Below are 16234 nucleotides of genomic sequence, written 5' to 3'. Positions count from 1 at the left end.
AGCCTTTGTACACAAAAGACCCTTTATCGTCCCATGAAGAGAGATTTTTATCCTGGCCCAGTTTATTTAGCAATACTATTGCATTTTTTTTAAAACGCTTATTCACGTTATCCAGCACCTCCTGAGCAACCGAGTCTGAGTTCTTTGGTGTTTCTGGGGGTTTGGCAGTTACGCTTTGTTCCTGTTCCGGTAGAAACAGACTTATTTTCCCTTTATCCGCATCGCTTTGCTTCACGTACGTTAGGTACCTTTGAAGCACGGCGCTGTAAAGTTTAGCCTTTTCGTATTCGGCCAGGTCAGTTCTTTGAAGAACAGACTTCATTTCAGCGTCCAGTAAGCGAGTCGCTGTTGTTCTGATATTTTCCTCTGCCGGAGGGGATGCCCTTAATTGCTCCAACTGGTGGCTGGGCACCAGGTACATTTTTTCTGCATACTCCATTATCGATTAGTTAAAAGCCCTGTTATCAGAGGGATAGCAAAACTTAACAGAGGCCCGATAAACCCCCCAGACTGCTTTACCAGAAGCTTTTTTCTTTTAAGCGAAACGCTCTTATTACACAAAGTTTTTATAAGCGTGCGTTTCTTTTTTAACACACGCACTTGATTCTGTGTCAAAGGTACGTTTCCTTTTAAGGTATTGAGCGCTATTTCTGAAATGGCCGCTACTAGATCGTCAGAGGCCGAACACAGTATAGCCCTCCTTTGCTGCGGGGACGATTTGCTAAGTAATTTTAAAAGGCCCAGGTTTCTCTTCACGCAGCTAGACATGTTTTCAGTCAGCAGCCCCAGCTGTTAAAAAGGGGCCTGCCGATAAGTCATCTCTTTTTATACCCAGCTGCTGTTTTTTTTAAAGTATAAACCACCGGCCAGTCTGGAGGGAAAAGACCGGTTCTTAGTCTATAAGCTTCTGGTGTGGAAGCATTTAAATCCACCACCAGGTAGCCATAAGGTCTTTTGGTAGCATCCTCAAAAGCTTCTAGAAAGAATTGAGCTTTGCCGGGGTACATTTGCCGAGCGAGCGTGGTGATTTGTAATTTGTCCCTGGGGTTTTTGAACAGAACCATGTACTTTGTGTTTAGGTTAATCGTGCGACTCTTTTTTCCCTGACAAAATACGTTCTGAACTATATACATAATGCTCAGGTTTCTGTGATGCACGTACTTGGTAAAAGCTTTTTCAATTTCATCGCTTTCACAAGCAGAGTTCATCAGATCGTCTATGATAATCATATTTACTTTATTAGTAGGAAACAAACCGTCATCATCCAAAGCATCAGGCAACCCCTCCACAAAATTGATAAAGGGATATTTACAGAGCAGTTCTTTATACAGAGGTTGCCAACAACTGTAACACCACACGATATTCTCAGGCATAACAGACAGTGTTTGTTTGGCATTATCCAACACGTTTTTTATAAAGTAACTTTTTCCGCAGTTGCTAGGCCCTGCTAGAATTGCAGAAAAGGGGTGTTTCCACCTCGTATCCATTTTTTTTTTCAAAAGCCGTAGGGCAGGGTTGTAAAACCTTTTCCTAGGACCCTCTTGTTATAAACCACTTTTTGTGTTTTTTTAAGGGTTTTTGTCTCTATTTGCCACTGGTTTTTGTTTCTTACAATAGAGGGCTGCTGCACCTCTATCTTTTTCGAGGTGTTTTCTCGCAGACCCGGGCAGTAGTCCAGGACTAGGTCTTTCAAACTGTCAAAGTTGACCTTTTCACAGTTTGCTACGTTTAGGGTAATACCTTTGACTTTCATACAGGCCTTTCCTCCAGACAGCTTATACCCGTATGTTTTTGGACCTGCCGACACAAACTCGGTGATGTGTTGATCTGGTGGAATCTCGCTTGTGAGGTCCCCTAAATAATCCCCCAGAGGGGGATTCCAGACACCCTCCCTTTTCACAAATATCACCGAGTCAGTGTCGTGGTACAGGCACCGCTCTTGCAAACCGTCTAGGAGGCTGTATAATTCTAAGCGGGCATAAGCGGTGGTGAAACAGGCTATGAAAACATTGGTATTGCCAGAGACCGTGTACCGTTCTTTTGCATGCTTCCAAGACACACACGCTGTTTCATCATCGATAAACTCGCAGGATGAAACCTCGTAATTGGGGGAAAATAGGTACTGCAAGAGTTCATCAGGGTCTCTCACGATGCTGGTGTTGGGTAGGTTGGTTCTTTGGCCAAATTTACCCCACAGAGAATTTAAAAACAGTTTAGCGATTTGGCGTTTAGCAGGGTTTGATCTGATTTCGTGTTGGCGTAAATGCACGCCTTCTTTCTGGTAGAAATCGCTGACGTACTTGTTTTGTTTTTCCTCGTTTGTGCACCAGCTGGGATACCCCGAAGCCTCTTGTTTCTGGCGGAGGTGTAATTTTATGTACTCTGAAAAGAGTTTATCAGATTTTTCATTAAAATGCCAGATTTCATAGATTTTAGCCACCACGTACCCCTTCGCTATGGCCGCGTTCAATTCCACCGTGCACCAAGTCCCCAGGATGGCCCGCTCCTCGTCAGTATGGGCGCATGTCTCCCGCTGCTCGGTTTCAGCACAGGTTTGGCATAGCGGGAACATAAGCTTGCCACCCACTCTGACAGGTAACAATGGGAAAAAGAGGCCTCGTGGGGGGTACACTTTAACTTTTGCGATTCCAAAATAATTTGCCAGGGGTCCAAATTTGTCATAAACTATATCGGGGTGTCCGATAGGGTATTCTTTGGTTTTGTTTACAAAAGGGTACAGGCTGGTAAAGTCATAATAGTGGATTTCTTCCCCGGGGTTAGGCTTGTAATACAGACGGATAGCGTTTGTCCTCCCCCCAAAAAGAGCATCCCTAGGCACAAGAGGTTGGGGTAACTGGGCTCGGTTTAAAAAGTCTGCCAACTCCCTGTCTGTTTCTTTCATTACCTCCCACTCGTGCTCCCAAAGAGTCCTCACTACAAAACCAAATCGTTTCAGATAGTCAGCCTTGAGCTGCGTCTTGTAATAAAGAAACCCAAAAGATGTCCCCGTCATAGGATTTTGTGCTTTTTCACAATAACAGGTGACACAGCCGTGGAAAAAACATCCATTAAACTCAAAGGCTGTGCGTACCCCATCAACATCGGCATAACCGTCTAAAAAGTAGGGGCCTACCTGTAGTTCCCCACCCTGTAAAGCATGCCGTATCTGTATATTTTCTTTGTGAGAGGTATACAACAGCCACTGAATAGACGGGGTCGAATATCTCTTTTTCTGCCTGTGATAGTTGTCTGGAGGGAGAAGAGCTACCGTGTTAGGCTCCAGAAACATAAACCTGTACATAGCCATGCAAACGGATGCCAGTGTTATGTACTGGAATGGATCTATGCACAGTTTTATCTCGGTGAATTTACCAGGTTCTCTCTCTACTACATTTCCCTTCTCCGTCATTTTCATAATCTCTCCTCTGTATAGGATACAAGCCTGTCTCAAAATTTTGACATCCTGCTGACAGTAATACGCGAGCTCTTTCTGCAAGTCAAACACCTCAGAACTGTGGTCCTGATACCAGTCGAGAAACTCTGCTTTTTCTCCGGGCATCATGCTTTCTACACCATAGTGTGCCACACCGGGCATAGGCCCCACATAATTTTGATTTTCTAAAGTGTTAAAAAAATGGGGAAAATACCCTTTGCACCCTTCAAACCCCATTGCCTGCGGTAGCTTGCTAAGCTTCATGGGCAAGAAGTTTAAAGAGTCTATAAAACGAATCCCCAGGGCCTTCACTTCCACGCACATTAGTTTACTACCCTGAGTAATCAGTTCTATGCACATCTTTTCCTTCAGTAACTGCCTAACGATGAAATACGCATCATAACCTTTGGAATTGTGCGCTAGGAACGTGTAGTCCCGAAACTCTTTGCCGATAAAGGTCTTAACAAAGACAGACAGACACTCATCGCCCTTAAATTCCCAGGATTTTTCGGGCTTTAAGGACGTAGCAAAAATGTAATTGGGAGTGTGCACCCCAGTCTCCTGCATGCATTCGAAATCATAAAAGATATACTTTTCTGAGGATTCAGGCTTTCTAAGGCTATCCATAAAGCAAAAGTGACTGTCTACATCACCAACGATCGAACCCTGACACTGCTTACATCGTCTCCCTTTACACTTATGCCGCTTGTTCACGTAAGACTGACACTTATCACATAAAGTTTTAGACAGGCATTCAACTTGGTTTTTTGACGCACAGTCGACATGTCTGTCTAAACACTCTTTGGATCGACAATACAGTCTACAGCTAGGACACCGCAGCTGCACGCCCACGCTGTCTGAGCACGTTACACTCAAGCAGAGGCGGCAACGATACCTGCAAGAGTGGTCGTGACTGTACACCGTATGGCAAAACTCACAATAATTTTTCGCTCCGAACAACTTTTTCACATCCAGAACTCCATAGTAATGCTCATCGTGCAACAGGATGAAATAAGTCTTGGGGTACGCTAGGCCTCCTGTTTTGAAAAAGCCCCAGCCACCTTTTTCCGTATACAGCACCACCTGTATGTTCACTCCTAAATGCTGTTCAAACTTTGCTACGTCACTCAACAGAACCTTTTTTTGATCTGACCACCCCAGTTGCTCATGCAACTTTCTCGCCTCCGCTAACAATTTCGCGTCCGTAGGTTTACGATCGGACATGACGGCCAAAAGGCCACCCGCAAAACACAGATTGGTACCGGCGTAAGTCAGGTCTACCAAACACTGTCTTTTTTTATGAATAATTTGACTACTCAGAATAGAATTTAAAACTCTACGAGCACCCCCACCCCTGTTTTTTACAACTGTCACAACAAGGCGCAATGTCCCATCGAGATGCAACTCTCTATTGCTCTGTAGCAGCTTTGAGGTGTGATTTAAGAAATCCTCAGCAGATAGCTCATCCCTAGTTCTTCTGACTGAAAACAAAGCGTTAGCTAAATTACGGCTCTCTAAACGTAACTGAACGTAATCATCAGGGCCTACCCTACCATTAATGTCATCGAGGACCGACTGTATTCCCCGGTGTATGGCTTCAACAACCTGCTGAGCTGAATTTATTTGCTCAAGGTTGACAAAACGAAATTCCTCACAATATACCGACCCCCCGAATCTAAGTAATTCACGTTGCCAACTTCTCACTCTTTCCATATACACCTCTGCATTTTCGGAGTTACTTGGGGGTTCCTCTACAGGATCGTTAGCGACATCTTCTACATCAGATGCTATTTGAGGGTCATTGGGAGAGGAACGGGGCCCATCTAGAGAGCCCTCTGGGGAATTTACTAAACCAGAGTCTGATTCCATCTTCCCATTTTCAGAGAAGCCAGTCTGAGAGCCTCCAGTAGGAGGCATCTCTTTTTGTTTTTTTTTCCTCATGAACTCTTTAGCCCTTTTTAAAAGTTTTACAACCACCCTGGCCTGGAACTTTTTGGCAGCCATCTGTTTATCCCCCAAGCGCTGTCCCCCCTTTTGTTTACACATGAGCTGGTGTGAACCCTGGAGGGTGCCCCTTTTACCCAGGCCCCTTTCCACGACTAGTCATGCCTGCTTAGAGACACCCTTTCCAACCCTCCTGTCTTTCAGCATTGCTCTGAACAAAGAATCATATTTTTCCCAAGTCTTTCTAGAAGGCCGTTCTTTTAGACTCCCCAAGGATACAGCATCCATCACTTTTCTGATGGAAGCATCAAACTCTTCCCAAACACTAGAACTCGGGGGAGCTGCGGCGAGCTTATGGTTTTGGGAGAATGTTTTGTCAGTGCTCTGTGTTTTATTCACAACCCCTAGAGCGCATGCTCCGGGTTTGTGAACGTGGGCATTTTCGCTCACAGTTTTCTCAGGGCTTGGTGTGGCTGTGGCCGCTGAGGAACTGGAATCGTGTTTGTGTGGTTGCAACACCTCGGCATTGCAGAAGCTTCTAGTCCATGGTTTTTTATATGGAGCCCATACACTACATGCTCCAGGTCTGCGCACCTTCAGAACCCCTAGAGTGCGTGCTCTGGGGTTGTGAACGTGGGCATTTTCGCTCACAGTTTCCTCAGGGCTTGGTGTGGCGGTGACCGCTGAGGAACTGGAGTTGTGTTTGTGTGGTGGTTTTTTACCAGAGTCTTTTGTTTTGTCCTTGGGTTTCACGTATATGAGGTCTGGGCTGTTTTGCGTTGTTAAAGGTCTCAAAGCAGATTCCTGGTTCTTTAGTGGTTCTGGAGGAGGTGTCCTTGTCCTTGTAGCGCTGACAACAGCATTTTCAGAAAGGTTGCCCCTGCCTATGAGGGAGAAAAAAACCATAACATTTTACAAAAAAAAAAACTGAACTTTACCATCTACTCTCTCACCCATACCTATGTATTTACTTAAAATACAAAAGCTCATAGAACAACTAAACCAATAAGCAAAGTATATTTACAGGGCTTCATGCATCCTTCAGTCACTGATGCTGGTGAATTTTCCTTTTCAGCCGTCTCCTTCCTTTTTCTTTTGAGTTTGTTTTCCCTCTGGTCTAAGGATTTCTCATGTTTTGACTGTACTGTGAGCAAACACATAAAACCATCTTGTAAAACTTAAAAATTATATATTTCATTCAGTAGGGTGTTTTTCTATTTTAAAAAAATCATAGCTTTACCACAAAATAATCCATTTTTGGCCCTACAACAAACAATTTTTAAAAACATCTTATTTTGCAAAATAAAAACCAAAACTGCTTTTTAAAAAAATCCATTATGCACAGTAAAAAACCAAATACTTTTTTTAAAAAACCTATGCCCCAGCTTTATAACACACACACACACACACACACACACCCCAAATCATGCTTGCAGCCACACACACTTTTTTCAAAAAGCCACATGTTACTTTTCAAACAAACAAGAAAAAAAAAAGCCCCCAAACCATGCATTTAAAAACCCATGTGTTTGGGCCTTCCCCCTCCTCAAACCCCACATTATGTACAGTAAAAACCAAATACTTTAAAAAAAAAACCTATGCCCCAGCTTTATAACACACACACACACACACACACACCAAATCATGCTTGCAGCCACACACACTTTTTTTCAAAAAGCCACATGTTACTTTTCAAACAAACAAGAAAAAAAAAAAACCATGCATTTAAAAACCCATGTGTGTTTGGGCCTTCCCCATAAACCCCCCCCCACATTATGTACAGTAAAAACCAAATACTTTTTAAAAACCTATGCCCCAGCTTTATAACACACCAAATCATGCTTGCAGCCACACACACTTTTTTCAAAAAGCCACATGTTACTTTTCAAACAAACAAGAAAAAAAAAAAAAAAACCATGCATTTAAAAACCCATGTGTTTGGGCCTTCCCCCTCCTCAAACCCCACATTATGTACAGTAAAAACCAAATACTTTTAAAAAAAACCTATGCCCCAGCTTTATAACACACACACACACACACACACACACCAAATCATGCTTGCAGCCACACACACTTTTTTCAAAAAGCCACATGTTACTTTTCAAACAAACAAGAAAAAAAAAAAACCATGCATTTAAAAACCCATGTGTGTTTGGGCCTTCCCCATAAACCCCCCCCACATTATGTACAGTAAAAACCAAATACTTTTTAAAAACCTATGCCCCAGCTTTATAACACACCAAATCATGCTTGCAGCCACACACACTTTTTTCAAAAAGCCACATGTTACTTTTCAAACAAACAAGAAAAAAAAAAAACCATGCATTTAAAAACCCATGTGTGTTTGGGCCTTCCCCATAAACCCCCCCCACATTATGTACAGTAAAAACCAAATACTTTTTAAAAACCTATGCCCCAGCTTTATAACACACCAAATCATGCTTGCAGCCACACACACTTTTTTCAAAAAGCCACATGTTACTTTTCAAACAAACAAGAAAAAAAAAAGCCCCCAAACCATGCATTTAAAAACCCATGTGTTTGGGCCTTCCCCCTCCTCAAACCCCACATTATGTACAGTAAAAACCAAATACTTTTAAAAAAAACCTATGCCCCAGCTTTATAACACACACACACACACACACACACCAAATCATGCTTGCAGCCACACACACTTTTTTTCAAAAAGCCACATGTTACTTTTCAAACAAACAAGAAAAAAAAAAAAACCATGCATTTAAAAACCCATGTGTGTTTGGGCCTTCCCCATAAACCCCCCCACATTATGTACAGTAAAAAACCAAATACTTTTTAAAAAAACCTATGCCCCAGCTTTATAACACACACACACACACACACACACCAAATCATGCTTGCAGCCACACACACTTTTTTTCAAAAAGCCACATGTTACTTTTCAAACAAACAAGAAAAAAAAAGCCCCCAAACCATGCATTTAAAAACCCATGTGTTTGGGCCTTCCCCCTCCTCAAACCCCACATTATGTACAGTAAAAACCAAATACTTTTAAAAAAACCTATGCCCCAGCTTTATAACACACACACTCACACACACCAAATCATGCTTGCAGCCACACACACTTTTTTCAAAAAGCCACATGTTACTTTTCAAACAAACAAACAAAAAGAAGCCCCAAACCATGCATTTAAAAGGCAGTTTAAAAAAAAAAGTTACCTTTTACTATGGGATAAAGTGTTGCAGGGACATGGTTGTTCTGTTCCCCCCCCAAATGTGTGCTTGGGCCTTCAGGTTATAGAGCAAGCAGAAACATGTTAGTATTACCACCAAATCCCTATACAACCTGGGTAATACTTTTCTTTTTTTTTTAACAGTATTAAGCACAACTATAGTTAAAATGGTTTTTACCTTGGCCTGGTTCCATGCTAAACAGATCCACCCCTGAAATACATACAGGCACCATTATTTACTAAGACAGCCTGGGCAAAAAGTGGCTTTATAGTTTCAGAGTTAAAGGCACAAGGCCTTACCTGTTTTTGAGTCCAGCAGCTCTCCAAGAAGGTTTTCTGTTAAAAAGGACAAACTCCAGCACACCTAAGATTTTTATAGCCTCTCATGCCCATTGTTTTTCAAATAGTTGCTAAAAGGTTAATTTAATCACCACAGGTAAACTGCAACACACCCTTTTGTGAGCTGGGTTGTGGGGGTGAGGGTTGTGTATGCTTAAATCCATTCATTTCAACAGAGCCTGGATAGCTCAGTGGTTTGAGTAATGGTTTGGTAAACCCAGGGTTGTAAGTTCAATCCTTGATCTGGGGTAAAAATGAATATTTGGTCCTGCTAGTAAAAAGGCAGGTCTTATGAGATAAGTATATCTCCATATTAACTGTATTATACTCAAACATGTCTGAACTAGTCCTGGCTCTATTTTTTTTTTTATTGTAAGCACATTTTTTTTTTTTAAGGATATTTCCCCCCCTCCCACAACATACATTTCACACACAAGCACAAAAACACAAAAGCTAATTCTCACAAACTATTTTATTTTAAAAAGACATACAACTCCTTCAAAACAAACCAAGATGCTTCATTAAAACTTAAGGGCAAAAGGCCTTCTAACAAAACACAATAATCACAACCCCCTTTTTTTTTAAATTTACAGCTACCAAGTTTTATATCGCATGTTTGCCTCCTCACCATTCGCTAACTTAAGCCTTTTAGATTTCTTACAAATAGTCTTTTTCTTAAGCAGGGTTCTGTAACTTTTTGTGCGAACTAGACGATCAATATAACGTTGTAAGCAGGCATCTTCCGGCTTGGTCATTTTCTTTAAAACACGGTCAGGGTCTTCACTGAATTGCACAGCATTTATCAAAGTCACCCCTTGTGCTAAATGTTCTTGGGTTAGGTACAGACATTGCATAGCATAACCTATGGCAATAACAGTGTTTAATAAGCTTTCCAAACACAGCTCAGCACACAGGGCCCGGAGCTTGCAGTTTATATCCACTGAAGTCCAAGTCACACAGTCATGGTGTCGTTGGGCTGGCGCATCTATAGCACAGCCCTCACAATCTTCAAAAAGCTTTTCCCTAAGGCAGTGTTTAAGAACAGCATAAACAGCAACGCGTACAATAGTCCGCATAACTTTTTTACGCTCACGACGTGGCACTGGCTCGGATAGTTCTATGCCAAGCCTCCTCCTAAATTCCTCAAACCCATCATCCTCGGAGCCCTCTTCAACAATTTGTATTGGTGTTGAGCAAAAACATGGTGGGCCGGTTCATCTTCGCTGCTTGATGCAACGCTGTCCAGGGGCTCTGGGTCCTCTAGAAAGGCATCGTCGAGCTGCTAAAAATTTTCAAAAAAAAAAAGAAACAGTGTAAGTACTCCAGCTGCTTGGTTGGTTTTCTTTAATTTTTACACAAACCCCGGTTCCTAGCCTCGTTACCCCCACCACCGCCGCCGCCGTTTCTTAATCATTCATTTACCTGAGCGCCGTCTTTTCCGTTTGCCTTGTCCACCGGTGACTCTCCCAAGTGGCAATCTGAGGGGGTGGACAAAGAGAGACCATCAGGCTCCTCGGGGTGTCTCACGAGGGTTTTGGGGTCGGGGTCCGGCGTATCCAACAACGGCTGGGCCAAAGGGCTCCCCAAAGTCACACCCTCCTCCTCAGAACTGTCGCTGATGTAACGTCTTTTCCGTGGACGGTCAAAGACCCTCGGGGCTAAAACAAAGTCCGAAGTTCTGACGGGGGTGGTGAAGGAGTCCATGTTTCCTCTCGGCAGCCTTTCCACGCTTTTCTAAAACACGTGTGCTTGGTAAGAAATGGCCTCCTCTGTCCGGCGCTGGGACTTATGGGGTAATGGTGCTGCACTCGGATTGGCGGAGGGCCTTGGGAGGAGCTCTTAGAGGGGTCACCCCGATTGGTCAAAATCTCCTCTCGGGGGTGGTCCTGTCGGGACAAAACGCCTCCTGATTGGTAGAGGGTGGTGGGAGGAGTTCTTAGAGGGGTCACACGACCCACTTCCGGACCGCTCACCCCAACCCAGAAGTCACCCTCATTGGGCAAAATTTCCTCTCGGGGTGGTCCTTCCGGGACGAAACCCCCTCCTGATTGGTAGAGGGGGGTGGGAGGAGTTCTTAGAGGAGTCACATGACCCACCTCGCTTCCGGTCATGTGGCCACCCCCGGAAGTCACCCTGATTGGGCAAATCTCTTCTCGGGGTGGTCCTTCCGGGACGAAACCCTCCTGATTGGTAGAGGGGGGTGGGAGGAGTTCTTAGAGGGGTCACATGACCCACTTCGCTTCCGGTCACCCGCCCCCGGAAGTCACCCTGATTGGGCAAATCTCTTCTCGGGGTGGTCCTTCCGGGACGAAACCCCTCCTGATTGGTAGAGGGGGGTGGGAGGAGTTCTTAGAGGGGTCACATGACCCACTTCGCTTCCGGTCACCCGCCCCCGGAAGTCACCCTGATTGGGCAAATCTCTTCTCGGGGTGGTCCTTCCGGGACGAAACCCCTCCTGATTGGTAGAGGGGGGTGGGAGGAGTTCTTAGAGGGGTCACATGACCCACTTCGCTTCCGGTCACCCGCCCCGGAAGTCACCCTGATTGGGCAAATCTCTTCTGGGGGGTGGTCCTTCCGGGACGAAACCCCTCCTGATTGGTAGAGGGGGGTGGGAGGAGTTCTTAGAGGGGTCACATGACCCACCTCACTTCCGGTCATGTGGCCATCTTGACCCCGGAAGTAATACCCCCAGAGGGTGGGACTTCCGGTGACAGGTGGGAGGGACTACAGGGGTCAAGGGGCGGGGTTAGGGGCGGGGTTAGGGTTTGATTGATGGTAGGGCCCTTATACTACTTAGAAGGCTGGTTCCGAAGGATTCTTACAAAGATTCAAGTCCTTCACTCTTTGGCTAAGATTTGATGCTTTTTAGAATAAGTTGCAAGATTTATCCGTAAGGTTTCCGATAGCACTCATCACCATCGTACACAAGCACATGACCTCTTGTAGCTGCCTACCAGACACTTGCCACTCAAAAATGGACTGAGGAAACCAACCTATTTCAGAAACCTCATCAAACTGCAATCATACTGTAACCATTTGGGATACTATGAACCTGGGCTTCATCCACACTGAAAGGCTACATAGTTAAGCACTGGAATAAATTGCCTAGGGAGGTTGTGGAATCTCCATCATTGGGGATTTTTAAGAGCAGGTTGGACAAACACCTGCCAGGGATGGTCTAGATAATACTTAGTCCTACCATGAGTGCAGGGGATTGGATTAGATGATCTCTTGAGGTCCCTTCCATTTCTATGATTCTATATTCCATTGATAGCTCTATGCAAAGCTAAGCAGCTAGCATTCACATGAGTTCCAGGAAACCTTTCCTCAGGGATATTGTCTAATCTCTCTACAGCATCTAAATTGTCATATACTCATAATCACTAAAGTATCTGCTTTGAGTTTTACATTTGTACAGTATGAACCCTAACCCTAAACCAAAACACAACATTCAGACAAACACAGTAGACCAGATCCTTAACTCATGTACATTGGCATAGTACTATTTTCTTCATTGGCGATATGCTGATTAACTTCTCTTCATGACCTGCCCCACTAATAAGCTTACTCATATATCCACTGTGAACCTGTTGAGTGTTAACAGTTTTGCTCTGATGCTGGTGAGTTCCATTCATTAATAACAAAAACCTACCAACTAAATTTCCTTGTTTGGGAAAACATTTTTGCTGAAGCCCCTAATTTTAGTGCCACTGGAACCCAAAAGCAACAGAAAAATTTGGAGAAAGGTGTGCACGTACCCTGGCTGGTTTCACCACAGAGCCCAAAACCAAGGAAGCTTTGAATTTTTCTGTGCAAGTTACTAATGGTTCTACCCATAATATCCTCTCAGCCCTCCAGTCCCATTACAAAATATAACAAAATGTTATTTAGTCATCTGAGGCCTCTGTGCTGTACATTAATCCAGTTTCAGGATCTGAAGCAACCATAATTATTTGGGATGTTGATTCTTTAAAGAGGTCCTCAGCATACAGCTGGGAGGAAAGTCAGGAGTAACCTTATTTCCTGAAGAAGAAATAAGGAAGCAAATCTTACCATGTCTCGTAGGCTTTAAGGCCAGAAGGGACCATCATGATCATCTAGTCTGACCTTAGTAGGTTGGATATTGTGGCACAGGCTAGCCAAAGGGACGGGCCCAAAGGGACAGGCAGACTTGTACTTGGGCAATTAGCCTGTCACTGGAATGTCCACACTACTATTTTTAGCATGCTATCTCACCACAGGCCACAGAACCTCACCCACCTGCTCTTGCAATAGGTCCATAACCTCTGGCTGAGTTACTGAAATCTGCAAATCTTGATTTAAAGATTTCAAGTTACAGAGAATCCACCATTTAGTCTAGTTCAAACCAGCAAGTAACCTATGCCCATGCTGCAGAAGAAGGTAAAAAACTCCAGGGTATTGGCCAATCGTGGTATTCAGGTTAGCTAAATCAAGTTCATTTGTCAATTACCTGTTTCAGGAAGGAGGAAAGAGAACATATAGTGGTATTAATGAAATCCTGTTATATGGCTCCAGGAAACCCACAGCTTGGGAAAATATGCCATCTCATATTACTCAGGTATGTAACACACTGACATATAATTACTGCATACATTGTGATGAAGTGTAGGATAAGAATGCTTTACAATCTTTTAAGCATTTAAATTTTTCCTTTTAGCTCCTCCTAGGGACAAACCATAGCTCCTAAAGGCCATATGGTGGTGGAAAGGATGCAAAAAAAGTCACGGCAAGGTCAACATGACAGAACTTAAGACAGTAAAATACTGATAATGTTGTGCCTAATGCTGTATAAATCAGAGGTAAGAGATTATATTCAAGAGAGAGAGCGAGAAAAGGGGGATAAAACAATGGCAGGGCTATCGTAAGGTTATTCCAATTTCTTTCTCGTTCCTGAGATTTAAAATTTTTAAAACTGCTAATCTGGATGGTTACCAAAGCACAGATTTCACAATTTACCTAGATCCTCCCACTGCAAAGTCAACAGAGACTTGCAGGGGAAACTAAGGGAGGTTCTGCTTGAGGATTATTCCCCAAATCATTGCATTTGTGTGTGATGGGGAGACAAGGGATGGGATTTGCAGAGTTAGGGTTTGTCTACACTGCAGCTGGGAGAGTGCCTTCCTGGTAGGGTAGATAGACATGTGCTAGCTCTGCTGGAGCTCGAGTGCTAAAAATAGTAGGTTGGATACTGTGGCACAGGCTAGCCACCTGAATACGGATCCAATGGGACAGGCAGACTTCATAGAATCACAGAATCTCAGGGACCTCAGGAGGTCATCTAGTCCAACCCCCTGCTCAAGCAGGACCAAACCCAACTAAATCATCCCATCCAGGGCTTTGTCAAGCCTGACCTTAAAAACCTCTAAGGAAGGAGATTCCACCACCTCCCTAGGTAACCCATTCCAGTTCTTCACCACCCTACTAGTGAAAAAGTATTTCCTAATGTCCAACCTAAACCTCCCCCTCTGCAACTTGAGACCATTACTCCTTGTTCTGTCATCTTCTACCACTGAGAACAATCTAGATCCATCCTCTTTGGAACCCCCTTTCAGGTAGCTGGAAGCAGCTATCAAATCCCACCTCATTCTTCTCTTCTGCAGGCTAAACAATCCCAGTTCCCTCAGCCTCTCCTCATAAGTCATGTGCTCCAGCCCCCTAATAATTTTTGTTGCCCTCTGCTGGACTCTCTCCAATTTATCCACATCCTTCTTGTAGTGTGGGGCCCAAAACTGGACACAGTACTCCAAATGAGGCCTCACCAGTGCTGAATAGAGGGGAATGATCACATCCCTCGATCTGCTGGAAATGCCCCTACTTATACAACCCAAAATGCCATTAGCCTTCTTGGCAACAAGGGCACATTGTTGACTCATATTCAGCTTTTCGTCCACCGTAACCCCTAGGTCCTTTTCTGCAGAACTGCTGCCCAGCCATTCGGTCCCTAGTCTGTAGCAGTGCATGGGATTCTTCCGTCCTAAGTGCAGGACTCTGCACTTGTCCTTGTTGAACCTCATCAGATTTCTTTTGGCCCAATCCTCTAATTTGTCTAGGTCCCTCTGTATCCTATCCCTACACTCCAGCGTATCAACCACTCCTCCCAGTTTAGTGTCATCTGCAAACTTGCTAAGTGTGCAGTCCACACCATCCTCCAGATCGTTAATGAAGATATTGAACAAAACCGGCCCCAGCACCGACCCTTGGGGCACTCCACTTGATACTGGCTGCCAACTAGACATGGAACCATTGATCACTACCCGTTGAGCCCGACCATCTAGCCAGTTTTCTATCCACCTTACCGTCCATTCATCCAGCCCATACTTCTTTAACTTGCTGGAAAGAATACTGTGGAGGACTGTATCAAAAGCTTTGCTAAAGTCCAGAAATAGCACATCCACTGCTTTCCCCTCATCCACAGAGCTGGTTATCTCCTCATAGAAGGCAATTAGGTTAGTCAGGCATGATTTGCCCTTGGTGAATCCATGCTGACTGTTCCTGATCACTTTCCCCTCCTTTAAGTGGTTCAGAATTGATTCCTTGAGGACCTGTTCCATGATTTTTCCAGGGACTGAGGTGAGACTGACTGGCCTGTAGTTCCCTGGATCTTCTTTCTTCCCTTTTTTAAAGATGGGCACTACATTAGCTTTTTTCCAGTCATCCGGGACCTCCCCCGATCGCCATGATTTTTCAAAGATAATGGCCAATGGCTCTGCAATCACATCCGCCAACTCCTTTAGCACCCTCGGATGCAGTGCATCCGACCCTATGGACTTGTGCTCATCCAGCTTTTCTAAATAGTCCCGAACTACTTCTTTCTCCACAGAGAGCTGGTCACCTCCTCCCCATACGGTGCTGCAGAGTGGAGCTGTCTGGGAGCTGACCTTGTCTGTGAAGACAGAGGCAAAAAAAGCATTGAGTACACTAACTTTCTCCACATCCTCTGTCACTAGGTTCCCTCCCTCATTCAGCAAGGGGCCCACACTTTCCTTGACTTTCTTCTTGTTGCTAACATCCTGAAAAAACCCTTCTTGTTACTCCTAACATCTCCGCTAGCTGCAACTCCAAGTGTGATTTGGCCTTCCTAATTTCACTCCTGCATGTCTGAACAATACTTTTATACTCCTCCCTGGTTATTTGTCCAATCTTCCACTTCTTGTAAGCTGTTTTTTTGTGTTTAAGACGAGCAAGGATTTCACTGTTAAGCCAAGCTGGTCGCCTGCCATATTTACTTTTCTTCCTACACATCGGGATGGTTTGTTTCTGCAACCTCAGTAAGGATTCTTTAAAATAC

Source organism: Mauremys mutica, chromosome 14 (assembly GCF_020497125.1).
Source record: "Mauremys mutica isolate MM-2020 ecotype Southern chromosome 14, ASM2049712v1, whole genome shotgun sequence".
NCBI lineage: Eukaryota > Metazoa > Chordata > Testudines > Geoemydidae > Mauremys > Mauremys mutica.
The sequence above is the reverse complement of the archived record's forward strand: the minus strand, read 5'-3'. Positions refer to the sequence as shown.